The following is a 12,629-nucleotide window of genomic DNA, read 5'->3' as shown; positions in this document are numbered from 1 at the left end:
GACACATTTTATCCTAAATGCTCAGGGCAATTTCCTAGAAGAGTTACAGTAAAGGAAGAAAGAGATTAAAGTTGTAATTCCCTTGGAATTTCTCTTTAATTTCAAAAAGGACAAGTTCCTAAAGATGGACAGCCTCCAAGGAGGGGAGTTCTGTGGTTAATAGTCCTATCCATGTCTGACTTGGCCTTGGAGTCTAACTCCTTCTCCACACGTCTCTTTTGTTTTCTCCATTCCAAAATCCCTAGTCTCTTCTGTGTAAAACACCACCCCTTCCATGGACAAATTTCCTGAGTTGGAGACAGGAGGTCTCAAGTTGCATCCTAGACTTCAGTGGTGGTAAGTGGGGGACAGGGTTGCTTACTGTCACTCAATCTTGTTGGCTACAGTGGTGACGATCAGTTTCTGCATCGGGGGTACAATGGGCCAGTGTCCCACAATTTCTTTCCTCTTTTATGGTTCTATCAGAGTGAGCTGTGGGCCTGTGGTTCTTTGTCTAAGGGATGTTTGCATTGGCAGGTGCAGAAATGAAGCCCAGAGAGATTTAGTGACTCTACTAATGCCACATTAGATATGTGGTTAATGAAGTCTCTGGAGCCCACAGCTTGCTTTCTACTGTACCATAGTGAAACCGATTCATGTTAATTTACCTTAGGAATAATAGATTTAGGATAGCATTTTCTTCCTTGTTTTCCTAAAAGGGAAGAATTGAAGGCAAAATACTAGTAACAAATTAACGTCATCTTGCATTATTATAAGAGACTGCAATAAAAGATACACTAATTGTCAATACTATTAGTCAAAAAAAGGAAGCAGCATACCTCTTGTGTTTATTTCTTAATTTTTTTCACTGTGTTTGGATTTTTTTTTTCCAGGAAGGTTGAATTTGTTGCATTATCTTGGACTTAGATAAATATTTATAATAAACAATTATGAATGAATTCTGGCCTTCTTCAGGGTCCCTAGGTTACCTATACCCTAACCTAAATTTCTTTGGCAAAAAGTTCCAGCACACTAGAAGAAAATGCACGGGAAAATGACATTTTTCCAAGATGGAATGAGGGCCTTTCGGCTTTGCCATAATCTTCAGTATAGATACTTCCAGCAGTCAGGATTTACTGAATGCCAGCAGACCTCTGTCTAGCAATATATTGACTTGTCACTCACTGTTTTCTCAAAAAAGTATGTTCTAAAGTCTATAGTTTTTACTGAGGAGGGCAAATTATTGGCCTTCCCACGATTACTCCATACCTCTAACCCTACACCAATTCTCAAAGTTTTATTCCTTTTGTATGTCTTCTGGCTTGAACACGTGTGTGTGTGTGTGAGAGAGAGAAAGAGAGAGGATATATGTGACTATGTGTGAACATGTGATGAACATGTAGGTGTGTGTATAAATGAGTATGTGTGTGAGAGTGTGTATTTATGTGTGTATGTGTGAGTGTATGTGTTTCAGCCAGAATCAACAGAATATACTCATACTTAGACCAATGTCTCAAGGCCCAAAGTAAAGACAGGTGAGAGAGACTAAGATATTGCTCATAAAAGTTCAAGTCTTTATCAGTATATTTTTATAAGTTGAGGATATAAAACTCTACCAGAAAAACATCCTTTCATTTCTCACTGGCTGTGAGAGCAGAATTGGACAGCTTCTCCCCTATGCAACCAAGTGTCCCACTGTGGTAGAGCTCAAGAAGTTGGGTATTCAATACCTGCTGTGTATCTGGCAGTGAGTGTAAAACGAGGAATAAGACATGATCACGAGAGCCAAAGTCTACTGGGGCCACAGATACATGAAAAAATAACTATAATACAACATGATAAGTGAAATGACGTCAGTGTCATCTAGGGGTATAAGATCATAGAGAAACCATTCCTGACCCAGGCTTAGGGTAAAGGTTATGTCTCTGGAACTTTCTAAGGAAACTTTATGCAAGACCTGTGTTTTAATGGATAGGTGGTAAGTTTCTATGGGCATTTAGTCCTCATTAGAGCCTTGCTTTTAATAACATAATTTTTAAAAAAATGTTATTTATTTATTTGACAGACAGAGATCACAAGTAGGGAGAGAGACAGACAGAGAGAGACGGAGAAGCAGGCTCCCCGCCGAGCAAAGAGCCCAACGTGGGGCTCGATCCCAGGACCCTGGGATCATGACCTGAGCCGAAGGCAGAGGCCTTAACCCACTGAGCCACCCAGGTGCCCCTTAATAACATAATTGGTAAGAATGCTCATCACTAGTCTCTTCTGTCAGCTGCAGTGAGCTGACGAGTTTTGTCCCACATTTTCTCCCCTGTTTCCGTCTTGCTGTGTTTGGCTGATTCAACCCCATAGCTAAGCTTTCTACATGTGTGATAGCGTAATGCGACTTTTTTTCTTTCAATCAGCTTTGAAAATGCGAATCTGTAATAAGTGCGAATAAGGTCATTGTCATAAGGCAAGTCGAGATTCTTCCTCTATGATTAAGATCGAGAACTTCGCTAAATGACTTGTCCAAGGCCACACAGTAAGTGGGTGGTCAAACCAGCTTTGGAAATGAGAAATGCCTAACTCCTGGTGGGGTATATTACCAGGCCACAAATGAATGGAAGAGCTAAGTGATATTTATGGCTGGTGAGGATAAAAACCTCAAGAAGGCTGCATGATCATTCAAAAGAGTGGATATTTCTCTGTACTTATTTATACCTCGTGGGAATGAAAGCCAGGATGGCCATTCCACAATAACCATCTGCTGGCTTCAGTTTTTGCAAAAAGCATTTTTTCCAGTGTCACTGAACATGTCTGGGAAAGCCATGTCAGAAAGCTCTGTACTCTGGGAGATGTTTAGGTTATTTCCAGCCATTTAATTACAGCAGGAGAGCCTGTTTGGGGAGATCTGGGACAGCAGGAGAAAGAGCTCAGGGCTCCAAGAAGAGACCCGGGTTTGTGTTCGGGCTCAGATACTAGGAACTGTGCCTTCCAGGGAGCTTCAGTTTCTTCCTCTGTTATGTCAGAATTAGGCTTTGAAGTGCCTGATTTCACTGTTATAAATTCTTTGCTTTCTTTTCTTGGATCACTACTGATCAATTCTGGACATGCCGAGCTCCTCTGGGCCTGGACATAAGCAATAAAACCTGCTTGTGTCAATACTATATTGTTAATTTAGAGAGACATTCACTGCTCCTTCCTGATGAGAGGAACTTGGGGTCTGCATGACTAATCTTCCTGTTAGGAAATGGTTCCTTAAACTGTAGGCATGTACCATAGCTGTCAACCAGTATGCTTAGAGTTCGTTCTCTTTTAGATTTCTTTTATGTCATGCCTCGACCAGTGTGCCCTGATTTGGGGTGTACAAGAGAAGCAGAAATTAAGATAGAGTCATTGTGACTTTCCTATAGAAGTATTTGTCAACTAGAGTTTAAAAAAAGAACTACAAGACCCAGGCCCATATCATACAGTGATGTTGAAGTCAGTGGGCAACTTTTAAATGCATTGTCTACTTGTCGAAACTAAACTAAACTACACTAAACGAAAGCCAGAAATTGTCAAAGAGTGGTGCCCAGTGAGATAAAAGTGCTCTTTGTCACAGGTACAGCACAAAGTGGTAGAGCCCACTGATTTGGCAATGTTCTTTTCTTTTTAGGGGAGTGGGTGAAGAAGGAACTAGGATGAGCCGGACACTGTGCTGAACTGCCTCCTTTTTTACCCCATTTAAGCCCTACAACAACGATGAGAGGGATGTATTATTATATCTGTTCAACATAGAAGAAGAGGCTGAGATGCAGGGAGGCTAAGAGATATACCCAGGACCACGCAGTTAGTAGGGAATGGAGAAAGTGGTCAACCTTTGTTCTGTCTGCCTTTAAGCTCTAGCTCTTTCTGTGAGCTTCCTTGCCTCCCTCCATCTCCGCTGCTTATCAGCTTCAGAAGTCTGTGCTGAATTCAAGTTAAAGTCCAGATTAGATTTTTTAAGTGCATTTTCTCCTCTTATTTAGAAGCCAGCCTTTTCTGTTTCTTCTTCTGTCAAGGCTCAGTGTCCCTCACATTGTGAAGCTGTGAAAGGACCACCCCTGATATGTTGACAAGAAATCAGCTTCTAATCTGCAACACTTCTTTATATGGCTTGTCAGCTCAGAGCTCCTACCAAAGAAGTATTTCACAACTGGCCTGGCCACCTTATCACATTCCAGGCAGAGTGCAGGCTTTCGTGGGCTGCAACACTTGGAAACTCTTATGGTGGTAAGTTATTTGCTTTTTATTTTAATGCCACCAGTACTTATTCCGTTCCTTTCTCCCCCCCCCCCCCCCCCGCCCCGCTCCAAAGAAGCCATATTATCTTCTACCATATACCGGAGGTCACTTTGCATTGGGTTACAATGTAAAAGGAATCACCACATCCAGCCCTTTGTCCTTCCAGTGCACTCCTATGCACACACAGAAAATGTGAAGGGCACACTTGGTCATTTTAGGTGGCCCACCATTGGGCCAACTATGAAAAGAATTTTTCATTTGGTTTACGTCCAAAGACTGTTTTGTGAAACTTGGATGAATGTGATCTCTCAGCTTCAGTGAAAGGCCCCTGGTTTTGTTCTTTCCTTCTGTCCTGCGGAAGACTCTGCTTCTCCTGTAAGCTATCCAGTGTGTGCCTGAAAAAGATTAAGATGGTCTGCAGGGCGGGAGACTTTTAATCAGAATTTATTACTGTTCAAAGCCGCTATAAAGGCTTTCATTTAACCCTGGCCTTTGTATTTCCATCCATGAAAATTGTTCATACCATGACCAATCTGACGCATTGTCAGTGTTCTTCATGGAATATTCCAAACAAGACCACAGTGAACCAGCTCCTCGGTGGGAGGAAAAGGGGAAGATGCTGGGGCAGTCCAAAAACTAAAGTTTGCTTTAATACGTTGTGGCATTTTCTATCCAGGTCACAGCTCCCTTAGGCTAGGACTGATGGAAACTCTGTTTTGACAGTTAAAAGAATACCTTGGATAGATGCTCCCCCACCATGTGGATTCTTACAATGAAACAAATTTTCAATTAGACCCAAGGAAAAGAGTGGCTCTGAAATGTAGTCTTTTGTGTCCATTGAAAACCCAACACCTGCCAATTACAAGAGCCAATCTAATTTGTTGTATTTGTGTTTTTCTTTCATTAAGTAAAAATCTTTCTTAGCATCCATCAGAACTGTGTTCTAAGAAAAAAGAATTGTATGCACTCATACCCTTTTTTATAATTCTTTGATTTAAAACATTTCTATATGCGTTAAACACACACACCTCACAATTACAGTCAATAGTTTTCAAATCATCTCCAAATATGGAAAGAAAGAAGGCAGGAAGAAAAAAAATGGTTCTTAAAAACGGATACCAAATCTAAAGAGGAACTGCTTGTATGTTAGCCTTAAAACATAATTTCTTTGAACTAATGTTACATGAATGAAAGATTAAAGATTAGAGTCTATAACTGAGTACTACGTATGGACCCTTAGAATATACAGTCAGTTTCTGTAAATAGACCGAGGCCACAATTCTAATGCCTTAAATGCTAACCATAAAACCTTGAAAAAAATCTGCATTTTAAAAGCATGCAGTGTAAATCACACAGGAAAGGGCATAATGCGAACAGGAACTGGGATGTGGGCCCAGGGAGAGCCGAGGCCTTACTTGCTTCAGGTGGCGCAAATGTCAGCCTTCATGGCAGGGTCTGGAGAATGTGCCCTTCTAGTTTGCTTGGGCCCTGACCCCATATTTATAAGGTTCTTTGGGGATCACTTTTGATCGAGCTCCCAGCACCCTAAAAGAGATTTGTTGCCCTTACCACAGTTGCCCTGGGAGGCGGTTAGTGATTTAAGTTATGTTCCTTCTGATAAAGGGCCTTGGCAGCTTTTAGCGATTAGTTTCCTCAACATTCTTCGTTGGCCCGCACCACCTCCTATCAACTTGCTAACTCTCCCAATTAAGAAAAAAATCAGTCTGAGATACCACGGTAGTCCCCTTCTCTTCATAACCGCGTGTGGGCTCCTGCATCTGTCCGTCTATGTGATCCATGGGGCCTGGGCTGAGTCTTTTTTAAAAAATATTTTAAAATTCAGTGCCTAGCAGAGTGTCTGGCACCAAACAGCTTGAAAGGAATGCAAACATTTTCAGTTTTCGCTATGAATTGCCAAACTGCTTTCTGGCAAGATAATCAAGAGTGGCAACAAGACTTAGTATTACTTAAAATAAAAACAAAAACAAAACCCCAACCAACCAACCAACCAACCAACCAAACAAAACACACTGAAAACTTGCTCATATAGTGAAGGTAGAAGAAAAATGATATTATTTTTAAAAATCATTATTAAATAATGATATAATAATATCATTATTTCCACATACTAGGGTTGCATTTTTTAAAACGTATTTATTGGTAATTCACACTTATATTTTGTGCGAATTTCATGTCCTTATCCTTGGTCCCTTTTCTTTTGGGTTGTCTATCTTTCTTTTTGATCCATAAGATGTCTTCTACATTAAGAGTTTTAAAACTACTTATAGCACAAAATATTGCAAATGTATTTTTCCACTCGGTCTATAGGTTTTTGGTTTTTTTTTTTTCCTTCTGCTGCACGTCTCTCAGACACTTGTTTGCTCAACTGAATGATAACTTGTACCGTGCCTCTTGCTTCACAGAAAACAGTCAGTGTGGCTGTAGCTCTGCCTCCAGGAGTTGGGTGAATCTAATCTTACTGGTGCCTGTAAGTCAGAAATTATAGGACCCTATCACTCAAAATCTCAAAGTGAACATTTGTATTATTTTTCTATTCTTTGTGTTTTTCAATATACTTTCCATTTACAAAAATACTTCTGTTAAGTGAAACTCATTGGTGGAAATATGAAAAAAAATTATAACTTATTGTCTTTCTTTTCCCTGGCATTATTATCACTAGTTTACAAAAACAAACATACCTTGGTTTTAGGAAGCAAATTTCTCCATATTCAACCATTTAGGTCCTTTCTTATTTAGTTAATATCAGAAATTATGTAACATCTCTAATGGAAATGTGTTTTTCCTGATCTGGCATCCTGACTCAGCTGCCATGTCAAATATCTTAGCTGTCTAGAACGATCTGACAACCTTCTGAATGTTATTCACTTTGACCGACTTACGTTGGTAGTCTTGAAAATCAAACATTATTAATGGTCTGCCAAAGCCTCCTTCACAGAATTCTAGGCAGAGAATGATGCTTTCCTCTGGGTTATTTCCTTTTTTGTTTTTTTCCCCAAAGATTTTTACTTATTTATCTGACAGGCAGATCACAAGTAGGCAGAGAAGCAGGCAGAGAGAGAGAGGAGGAAGCAGGCTCCCCACTGAGCAGAAAGCCCGATGCGGGGCTCGATCCCAGGACCCTGGGATCAGACCCGAGCCGAAGGCAGAGGCTTTAACCCACTGAGCCACCCAGGTGCCCCACCTCTGGGTTATTTCTTAAACAGAAAGGAAAATGTCTATACCTATTACTTATTACTATATAACTTTTAGTATCTTTGTATAGATAAACTCTATGGGTCATTTCACTGTTGATATTGATCATGAATTCAGCATTATTCCTGAGACTTTTTTCTTTTTCAAGATTTATTTATTTATTTGAGAGAGAGAGAGAGTGTGTGTGTATGAGGGGGGAGAGGCAGAGAGAGAAGCAGACTCCTGGTTGAACAGGGGGTCCTGCCCTGGAGCTCTATACCAGGACCCTGAGATATTGACCCAAGCCAAAGGCAGCCCCTTAACTGAGTGAGTCACCCAGGCACCCCCTTTAATGTAATAATTTCTGACAATTTTTAGACCTCCAATATTGTTGTCCATGAATCTTAACATATGCACAGCTCATACATTAAAATTAGAGGGATAAAAAGGTGTGGTACTAATACTTTATGAGATTTAAAATATTTCTTTCTAGTGTTCTTAAGTTCTATTTAGGTTCTCTTAGTTCTATTCTATTTGTAGAAGAAAGAACACATTTCTTTATTTTTCTAAGTTGGATTGAATCTGGAATGGTGTCCTTTCAAGGATCAGAAGAAAATCCATGCGCAGATGTTTGAGTAGATCTCTCTAAAGTGTCTTGGCCAGAAAACTAAAACGTCACATTATCTAGAAACGGGAAAGGCTCTTGTCGAGACACCGGAACTGACTGTATGAATGCTCCTTGCATTCATGGGCTGGCATTGCCCAGGAAACTCACCTGGCCTCTTGCCTCAAAGTCAAGCTCAAGCCCTACGATTCATGAGCTGAACTTTGAGGGATGAGCTTTGCTCATCACAGCGAAGACTAGGGATGTGATATCCCTTCATGAAAGGCAGCACAACATGGAAGTGGGTTGAGGGGACAAGGGAAATAGTATATGGGATAAAGAAGTGAAAGTAAAAATGCTACTATCCCTCTTGTGAAGCCCAGGGTGGGGTTAAATGGTTGACAAGGACATGGAAAGCAGTTTGGATTTCATTCTAAGTGATTGGGAAGACATTAGAAGATTTGAAGAAAATAAATATGATCTAATTTGTGTTTTAAAACCTTGTAGATCATATCTGATAGAATTAAAAATATGAATCTCTAAATATATTTGCACAAGGATGATCACTGTGACATAGTTAGCAATAGCAAACACAAACAAACAAACAAACAAAATACCCCCAAAAATCAAAAAGAAAAAGAAAAAAGAAAACAATCTAATTGATTATCAATAATAGTTAATGAATTATAACCTATTCATATCACGGAATACTATGTAATTATTAAAAATAACAAATTAAGACTCTCCACCAAATCTGGAAAGGGTTTAATTATCTATTACAGAAGAAAGAAACAAAAGTTGCAGCCCAATGTGTATAACACCATTTTATTTTGTTACAGAAATGGATATTTGGATCATTGAATAAATTTAGAAAAATGGGTCTGAATTATCATGGTTACCTCTGGCTAATGCATACTTATTAGTATGCATTCTTTTTCAGCATACTGAGAAATTTCACTCAAATTTAAAGATACTTTATGAGCTTTCCAAATATTTCAATTCCTAAATTCTTATTTTTAATCACCTAAAGTGTAAAAAACAAAAAGAAATTTTAAAAAAGTCTCTTGCCATTACACATATTTAGAATTTGTCCTGAAATATTGGTGCTAAGTCTTGTCCAAGTACCTAATTATGCAGGTAATTCCTTAGAGTAGATTCAAGGTATATTAGAACATGGCTTTCTGAAGCATTGGTTAGCAGCTACATTTTGCAAGTCAGTGACATTCAAATGGCCAACAGACACATGAAAAAGTGCTCCACATCTCTCAGCATCAGGGAAATACAAATCAAAACCGCAATGAGATACCACCTCACACCAGTCAGAATGGCTAAAATTAACAAGTCAGGAAATGACAGGAGCTGGCGAGGATGTGGAGAAAGGGGAACCCTCCTACACTGTTGCTGGGAATGCAAGCTGGTGTAGCCACTCTGGAAAATAGCATGGAGGTACCTCAAAAAGTTGAAAATAGAGGTACCCTATGACCCAGCAATTGCTCTACTGGGTATTTACCCCAAAGACAGAAATGTAGTGATCCAAAGGGGCACGTGCACCCTGATGTTTATAGCCCCAATGTCCACAATAGCCAAACTGTGGAAAAGGTCTAGATGTGCATCAATAGACGAGGATAAAGAATATGTGGTACAATGCTCTAAAGCTAGAACTCAACCACAAAAGGAAGTTTGGAAAGAACCCAAATACATGGAGACTAAATAGTATCCTTCTAAAGAATGAATGGGTCAACTGGGAAATTAAAGAAGAATTGAAAAAAATCATGGAAACAAATGATAATGAAAATACAACGGTTCAAAATCTGTGGGATACAACAAAGGCAGTCCTGAGAGGAAAATATATAGCGGTACAAGCCTTTCTCAAGAAACAAGAAAGGTCTCAGGTACACAACCTAACCCTACACCTAAAGGAGCTGGAGAAAGAACAAGAAAGAAACCCTAAGCCCAGCAGGAGAAGAGAAATCATAAAGATCAGAGCAGAAATCAATGAAATAGAAACCAAAAAAACAATAGAACAAATCAACGAAACTAGGAGCTGGTTCTTTGAAAGAATTAATAAAATTGATAAACCCCTGGCCCGACTTATCAAAAAGAAAAGAGAAAGGACCCAAATAAATAAAATCATGAATGAAAGAGGAGAGATCACAACTAACACCAAAGAAATACAAACTATTATAAGAACATACTATGAGCAACTCTACGGCAATAAATTTGACAATCTGGAAGAAATGGATGCATTCCTAGAAACATATAAACTACCACAACTGAACCAGGAAGAAATAGAAAGCCTGAACAGACCCATAACCAGTAAGGAGATTGAAACAGTCATTAAAAATCTCCAAACAAACAAAAGCCCAGGGCCAGACGGCTTCCCGGGGGAATTCTACCAAACGTTTAAAGAAGAACTAATTCCTATTCTCGTGAAACTGTTCCAAAAAATAGAAATGGAAGGAAAACTTCCAAACTCATTTTATGAGGCCAGCATCACCTTGATCCCAAAACCAGACAAGGATCCCACCAAAAAAGAGAGCTATAGACCGATATCCTTGATGAACACAGATGCGAAAATACTCAACAAAATACTAGCCAATAGGATTCAACAGTACATTAAAAAGATCATTCACCACGACCAAGTGGGATTTATTCCAGGGCTGCAAGGTTGGTTCAACATCCGCAAATCAGTCAATGTGATACAACACATCAATAAAAGAAAGAACAAGAACCATATGATACTCTCAATAGATGCTGAAAAAGCATTTGACAAAGTACAGCATCCCTTCCTGATCAAAACTCTTCAAAGTGTAGGGATAGAGGGCACATACCTCAATATCATCAAAGCCATCTATGAAAAACCCACCGCAAATATCATTCTCAATGGAGAAAAACTGAAAGCTTTTCCGCTAAGGTCAGGAACACGGCAGGGATGTCCATTATCACCACTGCTATTCAACATAGTACTAGAGGTCCTAGCCTCAGCAATCAGACAACAAAAGGAAATTAAAGGCATCCAAATCGGCAAAGAAGAAGTCAAATTATCACTCTTCGCAGATGATATGATACTCTATGTGGAAAACCCAAAAGACTCCACTCCAAAACTGCTAGAACTTATACAGGAATTCAGTAAAGTGTCAGGATATAAAATCAATGCACAGAAATCAGTTGCATTTCTCTACACCAACAGCAAGACAGAAGAAAGAGATATTAAGGAGTCAATCCCATTTACAATTGCATCCAAAACCATAAGATACCTAGGAATAAACCTAACCAAAGAGACACAGAATCTATACTCAGAAAGCTATAAAGTACTCATGAAAGAAATTGAGGAAGACACAAAGAAATGGAAAAATGTTCCGTGCTCCTGGATTGGAAGAATAAATATTGTGAAAATGTCTATGCTACCTAAAGCAATCTACACATTTAATGCAATTCCTATCAAAGTACCATCCATCTTTTTCAAAGAAATGGAACAAATAATTCTAAAATTTATATGGAACCAGAGAAGACCTCGAATAGCCAAAGGGATATTGAAAAAGAAAGCCAACGTTGGTGGCATCACAATTTCGGATTTCAAGCTCTATTACAAAGCTGTCATCATCAAGACAGCATGGTACTGGCACAAAAACAGACACATAGATCAATGGAACAGAATAGAAAGCCCAGAAATAGACCCTCAAATCTATGGTCAACTAATCTTCGACAGAGCAGGAAAGAATGTCCAATGGAAAAAAGACAGCCTCTTCAATAAATGGTGCTGGGAAAATTGGACAGCCACATGCAGAAAAATGAAATGGGACCATTTCCTTACACCACACACAAAAATAGACTCAAAATGGATGAAGGACCTCAATGTGCGAAAGGAATCCATCAAAATCCTTGAGGAGAACACGGGCAGCAACCTCTTCGACCTCTGCCGCAGCAACATCTTCCTAGGAACAACGCAAAAGGCAAGGGAAGCAAAGGAAAAAATGAACTATTGGGATTTCATCAAGATCAAAAGCTTTTGCACAGCAAAGGAAACAGTTAACAAAATCAAAAGACAACTGACAGAATGGGAGAAGATATTTGCAAACGACATATCAGATAAAGGACTAGTGTCCAGAATCTATAAAGAACTTAGCAAACTCAACACCCAAAGAATAAATAATCCAATCAAGAAATGGGCAGAGGACATGAACAGACATTTTTGCAAAGAAGACATCCAGATGGCCAACAGACACATGAAAAAGTGTTCCATATCACTCAGCATCAGGGAAATACAAATCAAAACCACAATGAGATATCACCTCACACCAGTCAGAATGGCTAAAATCAACAAGTCAGGAAATGACAGATGTTGGCAAGGATGCGGAGAAAGGGGAACCCTCCTACACTGTTGGTGGGAATGCAAGCTGGTGCAACCACTCTGGAAAACAGCATGGAGGTTCCTCAAAATGTTGAAAATAGAACTGCCCTATGACCCAGCAATTGCACTATTGGGTATTTACCCTAAAGATACAAATGTAGTGATCCAAAGGGGCACATGCACCCGAATGTTTATAGCAGCAATGTCTACAATAGCCAAACTATGGAAAGAACCTAGATGTCCATCAACAGATGA

This window comes from Mustela nigripes, chromosome 1 (genome assembly GCF_022355385.1).
Source record: "Mustela nigripes isolate SB6536 chromosome 1, MUSNIG.SB6536, whole genome shotgun sequence".
Taxonomy (NCBI): domain Eukaryota; kingdom Metazoa; phylum Chordata; class Mammalia; order Carnivora; family Mustelidae; genus Mustela; species Mustela nigripes.
The sequence above is the reverse complement of the archived record's forward strand: the minus strand, read 5'-3'. Positions refer to the sequence as shown.